General features: G+C 45.9%; 1 protein-coding gene and 1 long non-coding RNA gene across 2 annotated transcripts in view; one reads left to right on the plus strand and one right to left on the minus strand.

Moving 5' to 3' along the window:
• The window catches only part of EXT1 (exostosin glycosyltransferase 1), a 268291-nt gene that overhangs the window by 224419 nt on the left and 23856 nt on the right, over positions 1-20016 (minus strand). The window lies entirely within an intron of this gene.
• On the plus strand, positions 18030-19417 carry LOC118501773. The gene is made up of 2 exons (XR_004904428.1): positions 18030-19057; positions 19261-19417. It is a non-coding gene; the product is annotated as an uncharacterized LOC118501773 (long non-coding RNA).

Raw genomic sequence — 20016 nt, forward strand, 5'->3', positions numbered from 1 at the left:
CTGCTTTCCTGAAGGACTGCCCCAGGGCTCAGAAAGCGGCGGGGGACCTGTCCGGGCCAGCCTAACCTGGGGCATTATCCCAAGACTTGGCAACTGTGAGGACACAGGACCTAAGTCTACATAAATCAACAGAATGTCACCAGCTAGTGGAAGGGGAGGGTTTTCAGGGCAGCCAAAGCAGAAGGGATGCAGCCCGTTACCAGGCCAGGAATGTGCGACATCCAGGAGTAACAGAGGTAAGGATGCCTGGGAAGAATGAATAGGGCCGATTCAGAAGAACTACACCTCAAAGCTTGGTTTTTCCTTTTGCCTACAGGAAAGGGGCAGGTACAGAAAGCTTTTAAACAAGGATTTAAACACTTACCAGTGTTTAAAGAAAGAGAAGTATTTCAGAAAGAGAAGTTCTCTATGTGAATTGAAGAAAGCAAGGAAACTGTATACTAGATTATTTGTCAAAAATAAGAATGCACAATGTAGTCTGCTTAATATTTTTCTGCCATTTACCTACCCTTCTGCTCCCCAACCACCCCATAACCATTACTAGGTTATTATAAATTCATACACTCAAAATAACAGAGATGCCTACCTTTCTAGAATGTCAGGGGTATAAATCCAGAAAGCAGAAGAAGAAAATATCTCATCTCTACCTGAAATAATTGAAAGCCAACTTTTTAACAGATGACAGCTTGTATAGTTTTTTTGTTTTGTTTTGTTAATTTTAACTCAAGTTACTCCTAAAACTTGCCATCACTAACAAGCACAAGCACAGATTAGGTGGAAATTCTTTTTTTTTTTTAAATCTAAAGATGGTAGAGATTAAGCAACTGGCAGTTATAATAACAATTTTGTAAAAACCTCAAGTTCCCTTTTAAAACAAAGAAGTGAATATCTGCTTGGTAACTATCGTGCTAATCAAGGCAATCACACATCACCCCAAACTGTCACAGACCTGCATTTCCCGCTGCAGTTCATCCAGGGGTATTTGCCTGAAAGGTGTCCACTTCAGCGAGCCCTCTGGGATTCACTGCAAGAAGCTAGTTCTGTTTCTGCCTTTCACAGAAGCGGATGAAGCCTTTTCCACAGCTCTGCTGAAATGCCAATCACACAATCACAGTTTGGACGGTGTCGAAACATGGCAATGAATGTGGCCACCAAGTTCACTGCATTTGCTGAAGTTCCTACCAGGTACCCAATGCAGATGTTTTGCTCTGTGGGGTTTTGAAACAAATGGCTTTACTTCTCTGTGGGAATACAACCGAGACACAGTACAAACCCTCTTACAAATAACACTGCAGTGCTTGCTACAAGTTCCGGCCTTCACTTTGCCATTAGATTCACCTGGGAGATCACAAGTCAAGTTCAGGAGTCTGTTTTGCTGTAGGTTTTTCTTGAAGTATTAACCTCAGTTCTTACATTACTGTTACTACATGGAGACGAACATCATACACTGAGTAATACCAGAGCTACATGCTTTTAAATATGTTCTTAGCCCTGGCTGAATGGCTCAGCTGGTTAGAGCGTCATCCTGCACCTTGAAAAGGTTGTAGGTTCAATCCCCAGTCGGGGCACATACCTGGGTTGCGAGAGGCACACAGGAGGCAACCAATAGATGTTTCTGTCTCTCCCCCTTCCTCTCTCTCTATTATCTATAAACATATCATCAGGTGAGGATTAAAATATGTAAACAAAGTATATACTTTTAATCACGCCTCCAGATGGCATCTCTGAAACGGCTCCTGATTCCCCAGGAGCCAACAGATAACCCTCCAGAAACACCCTAACGTGGGTACACAGACACACCAAGGGAGAAACTGAACGGCAGAAACAAACAGGCCAGAAAAAACCCAAAACAAGGCAATTCCACAAACGGGTGTTCAAAAATGTATCAATTCTCTATTTCTTCTCTAGTTCCACATCAGAAAAACGTTTAAGGGGCTTCACCACATAAATTTAAGAATCCAGTGCCTACCTTAAAATTGCATGGCACGTGAAGGCATTCAGGAAAAAAATAACCTCCACACTTGAACTTACACCTGGGGAACTGGCTAAAGAAAGAATGGGTTGAATCGCACATTTGTATAAACCACGCACAACCAGGAGAAGTTGTTAAGAATCTGCGCATCCTTGTGTGTAGGGAAAATCTAGCAGATAACATGGGGTGGGTAGGCATTGTTTAATGCTCCTCCTGTCCCGATTCTTCCCACTGGCCAGTGGGGCTATAGGAAGGACTGGCGTCCTTCTTCTGTCCCTAAAATCTGCCTGTCTCTGGACACGCAACTGAAATCCCTTTTGGTCTCAACTGTCCCAGTGGGAAAGCAGGGGCGCTCTAGAGAAGGAGTGGAAGACCCTGCACTCAGAGACCCTGAAGACCATCCTCCACCTCCTCCACTCCACTGCGAATGGAGCTCCTGTCCCGCTTTAAAGCTCCTGCTTTAAAAGGTTTTTCCCACTATCCACTGAATCTTTTGAAAGATTAGCCAGTTTTATAGATATACTTGTAAGGTCAAGGAAGCTAATACTTTAGGAAGAACACATTTCTAAAAAATGGAAACTTGGCCATCCAACACGTGTTTGACAAACGTCAGCTCCTCGATGACCCAGGGGGGAAAGACGGCTGCCACCTCGGAGTCCTGGGTCAATCAATGTCTGCGACGTGGCCGCGATGATCCTCCCCCTCCACACGCGCCCCAGAGGCGTCCCCTCCCTCACTGCCTGCGGGTTCAGTCAGGCGACATGCCCTGAGCACGAGTGGAATGAACGTGACCTCGAGAGACCTTCACGCCTGCCAGAGAGAGAGCCCTTCCTCCCCGAGCACTCGCGCCCCGACCAGGAGAGCATGTGGCTCACAGTAACCGCTCACGACGTGGCAGTTCCTGCTCAGAGACCCACAGCTCGGACTCCCTGGAAGAAGCAGGTCATACGAAGCCACGAGAGAGTGACAAAGGACACGCTAACAGGAAGGAGATAAGTGTTCACGGGCTGACTGACTGATCTGCTTCAGAGACGGGCTATTTATTCTCCGCTCCCTGTCCAACGGACCGGGCTGCACACTCCTCAGCTGAGGAAATCGAAGCGCGACCAAGGGCATTCATCCCAGGCCGAAGCAGCGGTCAGATCAATGCTAATTGGAAATTATGGGAATTATTCTCCTCCAATTACTAAAATTGCAAAGTAACCATCCAGCAATCTTATCTCTGCGGGGGAAAAGGCCCGTTAAATGCTGGTTGGCTTTCAGAAACTGCACATCGCCCCAGAGACCTTATCTTGACACGGGCAACTTCTGCTAAACTCTCCGTTTAGCTGGGTAACCTGCGTTTGGAGCCATGATTCACAAGCCCCACGCTGTACGGGAGCTTTGCAAGGCTGGACCAACCAAGTGACGACTATGAGAGGGAAGCAAATCACTTACTTCCCCAGTGTGGAAGGTGAACCTAACTCACCCTCTACAACAAGTAGCCACGGAGGCCTATATTCAGAGCATCCCCTCCAACAGGGACAAATCTGTAACTACAACTGCCTGACATGGGCCCCCCTGGGGATTCGGATCTTGGGAAACACACTCTCACTTAGCCCTCACGCCTCTTCCCATGGAGAGGTTCTCACTCTCGTTTTGCACCTAAGCAAACTGGCGCAGCAAGGCCGTGTGGCCATGGAGCTCCCATCCACCAGAGCTGGGCCTGGAACTCAGGCCTGGCTGACTCCAAGTCCGAACCCTTAACAATTCTTCACACAGCGGGATCAGCCTCTTCTCGGCATCTTGAAAGAAAGCTCAAGGACGTAAATACATTTCTAAAATCTCACTTGTCTTCGAGAAAGATTCTTTTGGGTTACGTGGTAAATAGTTTGGCTAATGCAGGAACATTAAAGATAAGCAGAAACTAGAACGGAGAAATCTGCATGGCACCTGTAATTGGAATAAACATTGCCCCTTGTTTAGGTAGCAGAATGTGTTAAAAAAAAAAGCACCTTATTCCAAGTGCGCATGCCTGATCACAAACGCTCGATAGAATTTTTAAAATAATCTTTCGTTGTAACTATTTCTGATAGTCGACAGACAAAAGATTGGCCTCCAATTTCATAGAAGTGCCGTTTTCATTGGTGACATTACCATTGTTTCCTGTTCAGTTTAAGTGTAAGGTCTGAACTTGGCGGCTGCCATTCTTACCTTTCCAGACACAGTTCATGTGTCAGCAAGGCCGGGCTAACCTCCTGGGAAGGCCTTCCCCCAGGGGCACCCCCGGCCCCCATCACAGAGTCCAGCTCGCAGCATATTAAATGGTGTTTACCTAAACACAGCTTAGGCTCGCTAGAAGAAGCGAGCAGTGTGAAGTAACAAGAGAGAATGAGAAAGGACACACCAGGAAGGTGCAAGGAAGCCATTCAGATCTTTCTGTTTGGCTACGACTTGGCTTGGTCAGTATCAGGTAGCACAGGATAACTTGCCACGTGTAACAATGCTTTCGACAAAGAGAGGCAACAACCTATCCTTCTTAGCTTAAGGTTTCTTCCAATAGAACGGAAAGGCAGCCTCACACCAGACACTGGGGCAGCGTCAGTGTCTGCTCCTGTTTCCTTACGCCGATTCCATCTCCTCCTCTCTAGACTGGTTGTTTCACAACTCCCGCTGGAGGTCAATCTGGTAAACCAGGCGCCCTCTCCCACTTGCAAGCCATAAAATTCTCTGGGTTCGCTGAAAAAGAAACAAAGAGCACGTTTTGGGGAAGTCCGAGTGGTAGAGCATGTATTTGGAAGGAAAAGAGATTTAGAGCGCGTGGACACAAACAGGAAGAGAGTACTGCAGAAATCAAGGAACACAAAGGACATCTGGGTGGCCAACTCGATCTCCAGGAAATAGCCCACACGGTCAAAGATACTCTGTAGCAATGGTACCTCCTTGCAAGGGTTTTTCTCATCCACTACTCTGCACCCTGCTTGGTACCACAAAGTGATTCACAGTAAGACCCAGGATGAAAGCCAACCTCTCGTGATAATGTAATAATACAATGATCTTTCTGTACAGGTGAGCGATGCTCCAGGTTTGTACTATATTATAGCTCATTTAATTCTGACAAGGCCCTCGCGACCTAGATGATGGCCTTACATCCCCACTTTACCCATGAGAACGAGACTTTAAACAAAAACATGTGATCAGTTATGTCGTCCCTATTACAAACAGCAGATGTACCTGATTCTGTCCAAGTTTAATGTAACCATAAAAACTTTGGACTGTTTTTAAATATCAGTAAAGTCAATTTTATACAGAAACATTGCACTGATAGTACACTTTTACTCCAGGAACATATTTTTAAATTTTTTTTATGTGTGTTTATCTGAGAGTTTCAAGATTTCTGTATGTATGTCCATACGTATCATGAATGAATGCATGCCTACGACATACACCACACCTAGAGTAAGTATCATGACTGTTTCAAAAACTATCTCCTAAAACGTTGGAAGTTCACTGTGGCTCTTAGGATGGTTGTTTACGTTAGCAATCCCCTCAAATCAATTAGCATTTGCAGAAGGATATGCAGAAGTTAATGTAAAGTAAAATGATTTTTCTTTAGAAATCATTTTTTCTTTAGAAATCATTCTTTGGGGCTTTTGAGGCTTACCTAAGAATTTGAAAAATCACAACCAAAAAGAACCGATTCAAGAAAAACAAACTGATCTCTGAAGAAAGTCAGAACATCTGGGTAAAGCTTCCGTTTTGGGATTCCAGTGTCAACACAAATACATGAGTAATCTCTCAAACTTCGGGAGCTGAGTCCCAACTCATTCTCTCATGGCTGGTAAAAGTGCACATTCCCAGGAATTGTATTTTGTCGTGGACAAATAATGTATCGGGATCACAAGAACAGCACCCGTCGGAACACCGAGTTGACAAGAGACAAGGGCAGGCGCTTGCTGGTAATCTCCCTGGAGATAAATTAAATTGGAATTACTTACTGTAAACGGGGCCTAAGTGCACCTGTTCTCAGCAACTCGGCTAGAAAGGGGAGCTCAAGAGGTCCGGGTGCTAAAAAGGGAAAAATACAGTTTACATAAAACATCCCATCTAAATATAAAACCGTATAAAATATTAAGAATGTGATTTGGATGTTCCAGAGGCTGTTTTCAAAACCTCCATTTGTGATCTGACCCTTTCAGGCTAAACACTAATTTATTTGTTTTGAAGTAGCTTCGTGAACAAAACTGGCCTCTCATTTCAGTTATCTGAGCGGGTGGAGTAAACATAGTTAAGCTGGGAAAGTAAGAATTTAAATAAATAAAAACGGTGTCAATAAAAAGCTACTTCGGTCTGCAAATGATTCCGTCATTCGATTTCCGTAAATTGGTAGGTGGTGCATTTTGCGGTGTGCGTCAGCATTCCATCCTTAGGCCTGAATAAATAATTGAAGAATAAATAATTGTGCCAGTGTTTGGTCTCGGGGGCCCTTTTTATAGATTGGCATCTAATGATAGTACCTTCCGTGCAACGATGTATTAATATGGGGTAAAATTACAGAGTTCTTTCTTTGTGTTGACACAGTGATGTTTCAATGTCCTTTGCTATTGTCTGGAATACAAGGCAGGAGTAATGATGCAGTGAGTGTTTACTGTTAAAATCTCCACGACAGAAAGAGACAGCTTCGTTTGTTCCTGTTTGTCAAAGAAAAAAAAAAAAATCACATGGTGACCATTACCAGCAGAAATGGTGGGGGGGCAGGCTAAGAAAACAATTGTTAAGATTAGCGATTAGCAAATGATGAGTAAGGCTAAGAATAACTCCACTGGAAACTGATACTGCTTTCCTCTGCTGCAAGGACCCTTCTGATCCCTGGCCTATTCCACCCTTCCATGCATCTCGTCCACAAAAGCCTCATGCTGTGCTCGGCACTTAAATACCGACCCAGACAGACATGCTCCTTTCCTGTACCCTGCTAATAGCTCTCTTTGGGTGGCGAGTATGATCATGATTTCACCATACTTTCACTAAACAGCAGTTCCCACTCACTGAACACCTACTACTGCCTATAAGGCCCTTGAACCCTTAAAACAACCCCGCCCCATTTTACACTTGAGAAGCCGTGGCAGGTTAAGCAATTTGTCCAAGGTCCTACCTACACAGGTAAGCAGGTAAAAAGAAACCAGAATTGGAACGTAGGTTCTCTTCCCAGAATGTAACGCTGCCTCTGCCCAGCTACCTTCAGGACAGGTCCACCACAGCAAAAAGAGAGAGGAATTGATCAGAGCCCCCTGTGGGTGGGTATTAGCCTCTTCACCTTGGTTTCCTCATGTGTCAAGTGGAGAAAAGAAGTACATCCACTTCAGAGGCGTGTGGTGAGGATCATTGACTGGTTTCAGTAAAGGTCTCAGACCAGCGCCCTGACACACAGTGCGTACCCAGAAAACATTAACTACTACCATTGCTTCAAGAAAGCAGAACTCTCAATGACAGTGAACAGCCTCAGAATAGAGAACACTCGCATGAAACAGTTCTAACACCCACTTGAGACACTAGAAATGTTGTAAGAATCCTTTCTCCCATCCCACAACCCTTAAAATCTACTCTACATAACACAGCAATTACTTACATATTGCCTTACATTGTTCCCCAAGGGTCTGACCAAGCAAGACTCTAGCCGGCTGCGAAGGAGAGAGATCCCTCTTGCTTCTCCCCCTCCTCCTCAATCCCCTGTGACCAGGCCCTCAGCACTTGTTGACTTAATATCAATTAATATTTGCAGTCAAAGTCTGTCTTACAGAAAACAGAACGGGATAAGATCAAAAGCAATGTGGAAATTGGTTTATTTTGGAGATGGAGATGGCTATACATGTTTTTTGTTCATCCAGCCTAATCATACCAACATCTGTTCAGTGTGTTGGGGTTTTAAAACAAATGTGACAAGATCTTTCCAGTCAGCTTCAGAGCACGAGAAAGAAATGGAGAGGCGAACCCTGGCGATGGGAACTCTTAGCCAGAGCAACCTGCTAATGGGTCTATGTCAAGTCCAGGCCGGTAGGTTCACAGAGAGAACCCAAGAGCTCCTTACCTGCTACAGCTCGGTGGACACAGCCATCAGAGCCACAGGTGGTGGGCTTCCCCCACCGGAGGGAGGCCTGAGGCTGAGAAAGAGTGACCTCATAGACTTGGGGTGGGGAGGAGCAGAATCCAGATTCATCTCATTAGCTAGAACTTGGGGCCAAATCCATTAAGAAGAAGTGTGATATAGAAATATGTCAAAGCTGTAGCTAAGTCCTCCCAGGATAGAGGAGGTGTTGAATTAGTAGTCCATGTAGAAATCTTTCAGAGATTTCACTAGATTATAACTACACCATGAAGCAGTGAGATAAGGTTACCCACAAGCTCACATGCAATTTTAGGTTACCGGAAGAGAAATGAACGACACTCCCTTCGATTAAGGGTGCTGTGGGAGGCGTTCATCAGAGACAGATAAGCACTTCAGAAGGATCTAGTAAAAATAACTTGTTCAGAGAGTAAGGCGCTCACATCCAAAGCCTGTCACATGTTTTTCTAGCTTTTGCAGATGAATAAGCTCCCAGAAGCTGCATCTTACTCATTCAGTTCCTTCCTCAGCCACGTGCATTGGTTCCGTTAGTGCGGTGAGTGCCTGAGTGCGCTGAAGTCACCAGGTAACAATTACCACTAGTCCCCTCCCTGGAAGGCAGACAGAGCGATTCTATAGGAGCCTGAGGGCAGATTAACACTGAGGCCTATAAAATTTGTCTCCTGGCTTTCCCTAAGCTGCAGCATTCTTTGTCACTCCTTCCTGGAGGGGGGAGGGGTTAATGTCCCAGAATAAACTTTTCGTTTCCACAGGCCTAGTTTCACTACTAGATTTACAAGTGTCACGGGGAAGACTGGAAGGAAGTCCACTATCACTTGGGACACTGTGTTCGCTGTGACAGGGCGACAGCTGTGACAGGAGTGTCCGCCACTGAAGGCAGGAGGAGGTGCAGTGAGTTTTCACGGTTAGAACCGGAGGATGTGGGAGAGGCGTGGAGCAGCCCAGGGGCCGGCAGAGCACCCCGCCTCCTGGACCAGGAGGAAATACTACGTTTGAAGTTTCACCACATGTGCTTAGGGGGGAAAATCACATCCAAAGGAATTAAGAGCCACGTCTGATCGGGACGAGCGCAGGACACATGGCCAAAGTGAAAAGCCAGAAAGTGAGAAAGCCTGAAGCGAATAAAGAAAAATCAAGTCCACGCCCCTCAGCTTTGTTTAGCCAATGTGAAAATAAAGCTGCAACTGTGCATGTGGAAGATAAATAGAATCTAGCCCAGTGGTTGCAACATTATTCCGTTCTACAATTAATTAAATGAGAATGATTTACAACCCATATGAATGTTTGAGACTCCACAAAGGAGTTTCAGAAAAATGAGTAAATGTGTGTAACATTAATTATAACATATTTATTGAGCAATTACTGTAGCCAAATGCTGTGTTAAACATTTTCTATGGATTTCCCTGTCTAACCTTTCAAACAATCCTTGAGGGTAGTTACCTGAAGATCATGCCTTCAAGCTAGTTTGACTTCCTTAGGAGGAGGAGGGGACCCTCTGCTGTCCCCAACCTTCCTCTTCAGTCAACAGTGTAGTTCTGGGACTCTGCAGGTCCCCCCAATGCCCACCTGTTAGACTCCCTCACTCCCCTGGCCCCGCAGTAAACAAAGCCTAAGGGGGCAAGGGATATTCCCAGCCTAAGTAAACGCTGGGATAAGAGGAAGGGAAGGAGGCTAGGAAGAGGGGACCCTAATTCAAGCTACCAGTAAGTAGGAAAAGCGCATTTTTCTGAGATAACCACAAAAGTTCAGAAGTTGCCCTAGACACGGTAAATCTTCCAGTGTCTTCGAAAGTCATTTTCTGTCCCAGACATTCGCCCCTTTGGCTGTGGCAAAGAGAAAGGGACCAGCGACCCGTGAAGTGTCAGGAATGCATCCCAGGGAGGCCCAGCTAAGTTGCAGGGCAGCTATTGTGCTTCAGTGAAGTTCAAAGGAAAGACCTTCCGCCGCGCCTGGGGGGCGGCTGGGATCCAGCGCGGGCGGAGGGGGTCCGAAGCCCCGGGGACCAGCAGAGCCCCATCCGCGCGCCAGTCCCCGCCACCATCCTGCCACCGAGGGCCGCTGCACAGGCGGACATCGACTCTGGCAGGCAGAGGAGACTGAAAGATTGGGGGTTGGGGGTCAGGGTAAGGAGCAGAAAAAAGGAAAAAAATAAAGAAATAAGATAAAAGGCGTGCCTTAAAGGAGTCAAGGCTTTGCATTGAGAGAGCCCAGTGCGTCTTTGGGACCCGGCCAGGGGTGAGGGGCCGCGATATTTACATTTCTCCTGGCCGGCTAAAGGCGCGCCGGGGGAGGGGGCGGCAGAGGCTGGGAAAGAAAGAGAAAGAAAACAAACTGTGTTCGCCATTAAATATTCATGACAGCAGCTTTGCTGAGGCTAATGGAAAGCATATAAATCCCTTTACAACTTTGTTAAATGCAGGAAAAAAAAGATGGATGAGGGTCACAGCATGCTCTGGGGCAAATTGGGAGGACTACGAAAATCTGGACCACAGGAGGCTGGGATTTCAGGGCGAGGGGAGCTGGCTGCCGGTTGTACTCAGATCCATTCCAGGAGCCTGGAGACCAGGCCCACCCGTTCCCAACCACTGCAGTCAACCACCAGGCCCTTGCCCGGCACTCGTAAAGGGCATTGTTTCTCCCTAAAAGTTTTTCCTCCCCCCCCCCCCCCGCAAAAACTAATGGCATGGTTAACATTTGACAGATGTTATTGTTTCAAGTCATGCCGAAACTCAGGTCCAGACCCTTGAAACAGATCATCTATCTTCAAATTCTTGAAACAGATAATCTATTGTGACTAAGAAAACGGACACCCAGTCATCTTTGTTCTGGCGTATCTTCCCGGTGGCTTCTACGAGATAACCTTGGAGACAGGCCCGGAGCTTAGGCTGGGAGACACCCTGTGTGTGACAGAGCCTCTGACACAGGGACACTGGGCCAGGGGACTCTGACAGCCAGGCTTGATCCTGACCCAGACCTTCACTTCCAGGAACCTTGGTTGTGATGTGCCACCGTATCGCACACTTCAGTTGTGCATCGAGAGAGAGAGAGAGAGAGAGAGAGAGAGACAGACAGACAGAGAGAGAGAGAGAGAGAGAGAGAGAGGGAGAGAGAGAGAGGGGGAGAGAGAGAGAGGGAGAGAGAGAGGGGGAGAGAGAGAGAGGGAGAGAGAGAGGGGGAGAGAGAGAGAGGGAGAGAGAGGGAGGGAGAGAGGTATCTGTCCATCATCAGGAGGCCTGAGCCGGCAGCACGGAGCGTACCCTGGGAGGCACGCCTGCAGAGAGGGGAGCTGTGTACCAACTGACGCTACTGAGGACGCCAGTTTCTCACGTAAACACTGACACACACTCCTTCGGAAGAAGGGGTGGTTATTTGTACTGTACGAGCAACTTTACATTTCACAAATAGCTTCGCAAAAGGGAACATAAACACAACCCAGGTGATGCTTGAGGTCGGGGGTGGATTCACGCTCACCGTGGTCACAAGGGAAGTGTGTCCCTGAAAACAACATCAAACAATCCCAAAAGAGCCTCATGGACCAGTGGCTAAAGCCAGAGGGGTAAGATCTCAGGGTCCACAAAACACAAACGTGGCTGCTTTGAAATGGAGATGTAGGGGATCCTGTCAGGTAAGGTTTCAGGAATAGAGTCCACTTTCCCCCTTACACGCCCCTTCTCAGAGGGAAAGGGGTGGTGTCAACTGAGTTTTGAACAATGTCCATTGTATTCATTTGGTGCTTTCATTCCAGAGAATGGAGATGTGATTGATTAGCTGCTCTGAGTGAAATTTAACAAGAGTTGTAAACAGGAAATCGAGTTTTCAGTGCGCCTCTGTTTGTCTCAACGTCTTTGTATGCACTTCCACTGTCCCTCCGTGGTTATCCCGCCTGGGAATGTGTCTGTCTGTCTGGGCTGCTCCCCCCACGGCGCACCTTTCATCTCTGAAATCTCATTACTCACCCTCAAGCCTTGTAGACTGATAAGGCACAATGGCACAAAGTAAGTGCTCAATAAACCTGAGCTGCTCTTATAAAGAAGTGTCCGTGCAATGTAAGTTTGATGGAATTCTTACATATTTATTATGTATTGTGTCTTTTTTTTTTAAATTCTCACCCAAGGGCATGCTTATTGATTTGAGAGAGGGGGGCAAGGAGGGAGAGAAAGAGGGAAAGGAACATCAACGTGAGAGAAAAACATGGATCCATTGCCTCTCACACGGGCTTGAATGCGGATGGAACCGCAACCCAGGCAGGTGCCCTGACCTACAGTCGAACCCACAACCTTTCCTTTTACGGGACGACACTCCAACCAGATGAGCCACACCAACCAGGGCGTGTACGGTGTTAATGATCTTTGGGGCATGCTTGAGATCCCCCCCCCCCCGTAATGATCTTGACCTAGGAAGACTTATTATTAAAAGTGAAACCTTAAAAATCTAGCCAATGCCCCTCACTCTTCAACAGATAAACAGTAAGTTATATAAAGAAAGGGGAAGCTGTAGAGTCAGAGTGACGTAATTGACACAGCAAATTTTGTTTTAAAGAAGGGGCAGGACGACGTCATAGTGCCCAGGGAGGCAGGCCTGGGTGGGAAAGCTGTAAGTACGCACAAAATATGACTACTACTAAAAGCAGTCTACAAACACATCGCCAGCAGTACAGAGAATGCACACTCGACTTACGCCAGAGGCACTTTAGTATTTAAACGTGTTCTCTCTGATTTTTTTTAAGATACCACACACGATTATAGGTTGTAGGTACAGATTTTAATTATAGCTAATGTGAAAGTGACTTTAATAAAAATATAAGCAATATTTTCTGAAGTGTGGACCTAGTGGGAATACCAGATAGAAAGGTGGCTCTATTTTTCTTTTTTAATTGTGAGAATGAAGGGTGAATAAAGAAAGAAAGGTGATAAGTGGTAGCCCTTGGTTACAATACACATCACATAATGCCACGTCGGAAAGATCTAAATCACTGTTATTCATAAATAGGAAAATACTGAGTAATGGATGGGTTTAGTTTTAAAAAAGCAAGAGTAGGAAAACCAAACATGATTCATCTCCATATGCACAGGAAAATAACAACTCTTCAGGGAAGGACAGACTGAAACAGAGACCAGACTTTGCAAACACACACAAAAAAACAGTCAAACTGGATTCAGGGCAATATTAAGAACCTACTATGTGCAAAAATTTGCCTCCAGAACAGCAGTGAAGATTTTAAATTGCATCAAAGGAGAAGTTATGGTACTGTAAAAGCACACCACACTTACTAATTCATGCTTTTACTCTAAAGTGGTCATATATTATTTTTAAGAAGTTATATATACTGTATAAAAACATGTCCCTCAACATTTTTCATGAGTAAAATTAACACAATTAAAAATATTGGAGAATAAAGCCCTGGCTGGCGTAGCTCAGTGGATTGAGTGCAGGCTGTGAACCAAAGTGTCGCAGGTTCGATTCCCAGTCAGGGTACATGCCTGGGTTGCAGGCCATGACCCCCAGCAACCGCACATTGATGTTTGTCTCTCTCTCTCTCTCTCTCTCTCTCTCTCTCTATCTCCCTCCCTTCCCTCTCTGAAAATAAATAAATAAAATCTTAAAAAAAATATTGGAGAATCAGAGGAATATCAAGTCATAAAAGGAAAAACTTTCACCAATTTTGCATAGCAAAAGTAATTTTAAGGGCATTAAAAGAGATATATGGAAAGATTTGACTCCCCATCTTCAAAAAACTAATCAACTACAATCCAAATAACCTGAGAAAATAAAAGATACTAATCTATCCACAAATTAGTCAGATGCTAACTTCCCTCTGTGCCTTAAGAATATTAATACCTTGAATAAAACTTTTTTTGTAAAGCACAGAATTCCTTTTGATGTCAAAAACACAGGAAGTTCAGAGGTTAGTCTGCCACTCAACATTCTGACTCCTCCAAACCTGAAGAGGAAACCCATTTCCGAACTTGCTCACACAGGTACTGCCAGCCCAGAAGGAGAAGGGCTGGCCGCTGTTTTCTCCCACTGGTGTTTTTGTACTTGGCCTGAGGATTTATGCAGAAGGGTGACAGGGCCTACCTCATCACCAAGGAGAAACATTCCTTTAGATACAAAGAATCTCAGCCATTTCTTCTAACTCGTCACCCTCCCCCTGGCGCATGCGCGTGCGTACACACACACACACACACACACACACGTTACTTTCTCAACATTCTGGAAAGTAAAAGAATCTAGTCAAGTTGAATGGCCCCTGATTTAGTCCACATTATATTCTTATATTCTATCTTGTACTTCACACCCCTCCAAAAATGAAAAAGAAAAGTGAGTGTAAGCCACGTTGGGGGTGTGTGTGGGGTGGGGGGGGTGGGGGGACACAACGAGATTTAATTTGGAAATAAAAATTACTTCAGTAGCAAAAAATAGAAATGGCTGATTATATAAGAATGGTTTCACTTACAAAAGGTTACCAGGGCACATCCACTCAGGGGAGCCAGGTTTGGGCCGAAAGGGATTCATTCATTCAGTCGATGAGCACTGACTGCTGACCGCCTCCAGGCAGGCTGCTTGGAGCTGGGTGAAAAGACAACAGCAGTCCCTGTCCCCGAAGAGCTCACAGTGTGACACAAAAAGGAGACCCCTAAACAGATGATTGTAATACCACTATAACACCACACCGCAGGGGCCAGGAGAAACACAGGCAGGTGCTATGGAATCCCAAAGGGGGGCCTCTGACCCAGTAGGATGGACAGAGGAAGGCAAGAAGCACTTTCTCAGAGGGAGTGCTACAGCTGAATCATTTTTAAAAAATACATTTTATTGTTTATGCTATTACAGTTGCCCAGTTTCTCCCACTGTGCCCTCCTCCACCCAGCACCCCGCCCCCCATACACACACTCCCTCAGGCAATCCCCACACCACGGTGCAGGCCCAGGGGTCAAGCCTACAGGCTCTTCGGCTGCTCCCTTCACCGTCTGTGGAGCAGTCCCCACCTCCGCCCTCCCGTCTTACAGCCGTCAGTGTGTTCCGAGTTTCTGTGCCTCTGTGGAATCTTGAAAGAGATAAAAGTAAGTGAAAAATTAGGTGAAGGTGCGGCTGGTGGCGGTTGATGTGCCAGCAGCAGAAACAGCAAACACAATGACCTGAAGTGGAAACGTGACTGTTCCATAGAAACCTCCGTCACAAAAGCAATCAATGCAGGAACTCGCGAGAAGGATGCCCCCACCAGTTCGAGTCGTCTGTGTGCTTCCTGGGTGTTCAGCTGGCACGTGCCATCGGCCTGGTATCGAGAGAACTCCCTGCCATCCCAAAAGCTGATCAAACGACTGTTTCCTTGAAGTGCAAGACACGTCATACATTCCTAAAGCACGCAACTTCTATTGTTTAACACCGTTTTTTTTACATTCCGTGTCAGTCTGGAAGCTCACAGATGAATTAAAAAAATAATCACCTTTCCTTTTCCCTCCCCGTAAATGGGATCTCGCCATCAGCAAAACACACAGAAGTTCCCGTAAAGAAGTTCTGATGCAGACTGAAAGTTTAGTCTTGAAGGGAGATTGGTTTTCATCAAATACTTGCCCTTTCTCTATCACTTAGAGTTTAAATGGTGTTCCGCAGGCCGCAGGCATAATGGAAGAGTATGATTTCTTCTCTGAAGGTGGCTCTTTTAAAATTCGGACAATGATAATGCCTGCAAAACTGCAGGAGTCTCTGCCACCCAAAGAACCTCAGCAACACAGATCCTAAATCTACGTTCTGAAATACGTAATAATCATACGTCATGTACCATAGCAGAGGGTGGGGAAGGTGTGGAGGCCAAACGTAGAAGTTCACATGATCCCATGACGTGTGTAATGCCCAGGAAATGATACAGAATCAACAGCGCATCTTCCTTTACAAACTGCACAGCAACCTCGTACAGTGGTGAGGCGGGAGGCAGGCAGGGGACAGACCGTGGTCCAGGGGGACGGCATAAGATCCGGATTCTAATTCCGGCCCTTCCACTGGTGAACATATCATCTCTCTGGGTCTCGGCTTCCCCACAGTCTAGGCCTTCAGTAAACAGGTAAGGCCACCAAGTGTTTTGGGTCCTAAAATTAAATTGATAATACCAACTAGTGAATACTCAGAGGAGCACTTTCTCTTACTCCTCACACTGTGCTAAGTCCTTTCCATTCCATATCTAACTTAAGCTCACACAGCAACTACAGTAAAATATATACTGGGATCCCCTCTCACTGGTGAGGAAATGGGGGCTTAGGTAAGTGACACAGAAAGAGGTGCAGAGACAGAGTTTCCACTGAACTACCAGCGACACCGTTCGCCATCAAGCACACCTGACCACGCGAGGCTCGACGCTCTCACTGAGTTGTGCAGGTAATCAGATTCCAGGTGATTTGTGCAACACATCATTTCCCTAAAAAAGAAACACTTTTTTTTGCACTTTTTCTGCACAAGATTGCCAAATGCGAATTCAGTTTCCTTTCGGAATAAAAAATCCTAACCCACAAGTTTCCATTCTGTTTCATCTCCAAGCGGATGCGTGTCTACACAGGTATCTGCTGTGAAGCCAGCCGTGCTTTGGGATGCAACCCCAGATCACCCCTAGGACGGCCCATTTTCATCCCCCATGTCTACAGGTGAGAATGAGTACCTGGGGCCCTTTCTCTCCCGAAGTCTCTGCATAAGAGGACCAGCCCCTGAAGAAGGGAGTGAGGGAGCCGGCATCTCAGTCACTGCATCTCTTCCCTGGCAGTCTTCCTGCTCTTTGCAACTCTGCCTTCGTCCCTGAAAATACTCGGTCCCAGGAGGACAAAGACAGAGAGGGGCTTAGAAAGAAATCGCCACCGTCATTTAATGAAGTGATGCTGGCGTGTCTTTAACAGCCTCGTTTAATTGTACCTTCCTATTTTCTGCGGAAGTCCCCCCACCACTAATGCATGAGCAATCTCTCACCCTCCCTGGGGATCACAACTCCATCTTCTCCTCTTCTAACCCAACCCCTACCGCCCTTGCCCCCCTCTTCACACTGTCACAAAAGCTGAGAGCAAAACAGAACACTACAGGATGTTAGCTACTTTGTGTTACTTAGGTGCACGAAATTATGGCACCTCACTTCTGGGGAAGGAAGAGGGCAGGGGATTCTTGTTTTAAAAGAGCGTGATTAATAGCCTAAAAACGATAGCGTGCGTATAGCCACAATCATGTGGACGAGAAATGTTACTTTTCCGTTATTTTAAAACTATGACATCATCAAGTCCATTATAGAGAACTGACAGCTACCTAGGACCTCAAACCAAGGCAAGTGGTTGGCTCTTCTCACCCGAAGACGGCATGCCAGGCCAAAAATAGGAAAATGTATCAAAAATAGGAGATGTCTTAACTGAGACCTGTTGTCTCCAGCGCAGTGTTTATTTCTGAACCTTCATACCACGCACCATAACACAATGCAAAATGGAAAATTCTCCTGTGGTAAGTCACACCATTGTTTTATGAAGCATTGTTCCTCGCACCTGGAAAAAAAATGTGTTTCTAAAACCAGACACCATGAGAGCACATCTCATAATCACAACTGGAAACCTTCTGACCTGATTATCTGGAAAATTCTACATTCATTGTCCTGTAAGATCTGCCTGCTCTTTCTCAATCATGCCACTGTGAACAAAACTCTCCAGAAATAAAACCATTATAAAGTCACAGTAAGATCAAGTATGTCAAAACAAGGATATTTCACCAGATGCCTACAGTTTTGTTTTGTTTCATTTTTGTTAACAATCAAGGGATGGGTTAATTTAAGAAAATGTGGGTGCCAGTATCCTCTACCACAAAAAAGTTCCAAACGTACGGATAATGCAACCCAAAACGACACTGCAGGCTCGATATGATTAATACTGAGCTGACCACATCTGTAAAAATCCAACTTCAAACAACTCTCTCACACGCCACCCCTATCTACCTCACCAATCACATCTTCGCTGGCCTCCCCAACTTCATTTGTTCCCCTCACTTATTCTGAAGTTCTTCTGAAATTGAAAACAGACAAGAACGAATTAAGTCTGTGGTGAGGGAAAGAAACCTAAAGCCTGAGAAGAGTGAGGCTGGTGCAGCCGATTACACTCTTCCAGTAAGCTTCTGAAGCCGTTCCTCACCAAGACACCCTGTGCCGTGTGGCCCGGAGGGCTGAGGACCTCTGATGCCTCCTAAGGTGACTGACAAGCCCAATCAACAGGAGAACTGACGGGGCTTAAGGGATGGAGAGATAGACTGTCCCCCTCATTGTAAGTGTGTAATTTGATACAACTCCTCCTCAGGATAAAACAACACTTTTAGCTAAACTCAGAACTTGAAAATAAGCAAGTTTGAAGTTTAGAATTCTGAATGAGCCTGGCACACAAAAAGCACTTAATAAATGCACATTCAGTGCACGAATGAATAAATCTACAGAACAGCTCTTTTCGTAGTCAAAGAACATTTATGGAGATCACCGTTCTATTCGATACTCTCCAGCTAGTCTCCCTCCGCTCCTATGAGCTCTCGTGAATACATACATCTTCTTAAAACGTGGCCCGTCGCCCAACAGTCATCTACGTGTTTAATGACCCTGGCTGCCAATGCCAGCCAGCCCGAGTCCACATGCTGAATATGAAGGATTCAAGAACTAAACCCCAGCGTCATGAAACAGATGAGTCTTCTGCCTCTGCCCTGGATGAGGCCTCAACACCTCCCTCCCCAGCCTGGGCTACTTCCATGGGCTCCTAAACACTCATTCTCACCCTGGGCTCCTCACTGCCCAGCACACAGTGAACAGCCCAAAGGAGGTTTTCTAAACTCAAGAATCAAGCACTAGGTTTTGCTCCTTGGGTCTCAGTAGAAAAAGGCGAGTCACTCCAGCCTGCTTAGTCCCAGCTAATGCTTTCTCTCTGACCGAATAATCCCATGCAGGTAGACCCTGAGGACTATACCCATGAGTTTGGGGGAAAATTAAAGAGGTATACAAATGGCCCTGGCTGGTGTATCTCAGTGGATTGAGCGCAGGCTGTGAACCAAAGTGTCGCAGGTTCGATTCCCAGTAAGGGCACATGCCTGGGTTGCAGGCCATGGCCCCCAGCAACTGCACATTGATGTTTCTCTCTCTCTTTCTCCCTCCCTTCCCTCTCTAAAATAAATAAATAAAATCCTAAAAAAAAAAGAGGTATACAAATGACTCATCTTATCACCCAAGTTCTCCCAGACCAACCAAGTGGGAAAAAATGAAGATCTCTGACTAGATCTTTACGAGAACCTGGGCCGAGGCCCTCTGGTAAGTATAGGGCCCGTGGAGCAAAGCAGCACTGGGCTTTTCTGAGTGAGCATACACACAGGGCGGGCAACGGTCAGCTTCCAGTTGTGTGTGCACAAAACACAAAGTTTATTCTTGTATCATTTATTAATTATTGTATTATCTGCCCTGGCTGGTGGGGCTCAGCGGATTGAGTGCAGGCCTTCAAACCAAAGTAACACCAGTTCGATTCCCAGGCAGGGCACATGCCTGGGATGCGGGCCAGGTCCCCAGTTAGGGGTACACGCAAGGCAACCACATATTGATGTTTCTCTCCCTCTCTTTCTCCCCCTCTTCCCCTCCCTAAAATAATTATTATATTATTTGTTTGTATTACAACTGGAAACTGACTTTTGCCCACCCTTGTATATAGAGTAACAAAACAAAACTTGGATGTCAAGTTTATACAGTATGGACACAAGGATGCCGAGGCCATTGCAATGACCTATTTGCTAAAGCCTTGGTCTCTGTTCTCTCCCACGGGAACAGTGGGACAAAGGGTGAGAAAAAGCAGTATCACCTTCGGTGCTGTGATACTACTATGTACTGACATCTTGCTATTCAAGTCATATCCCGTCGCTTAACTAACAGGCAGTTTTTTTGCGTGTCATTAGACGCCTCATCAGAAAG

The sequence above is a fragment of the Phyllostomus discolor genome, chromosome 7 (assembly GCF_004126475.2).
Source record: "Phyllostomus discolor isolate MPI-MPIP mPhyDis1 chromosome 7, mPhyDis1.pri.v3, whole genome shotgun sequence".
NCBI lineage: Eukaryota > Metazoa > Chordata > Mammalia > Chiroptera > Phyllostomidae > Phyllostomus > Phyllostomus discolor.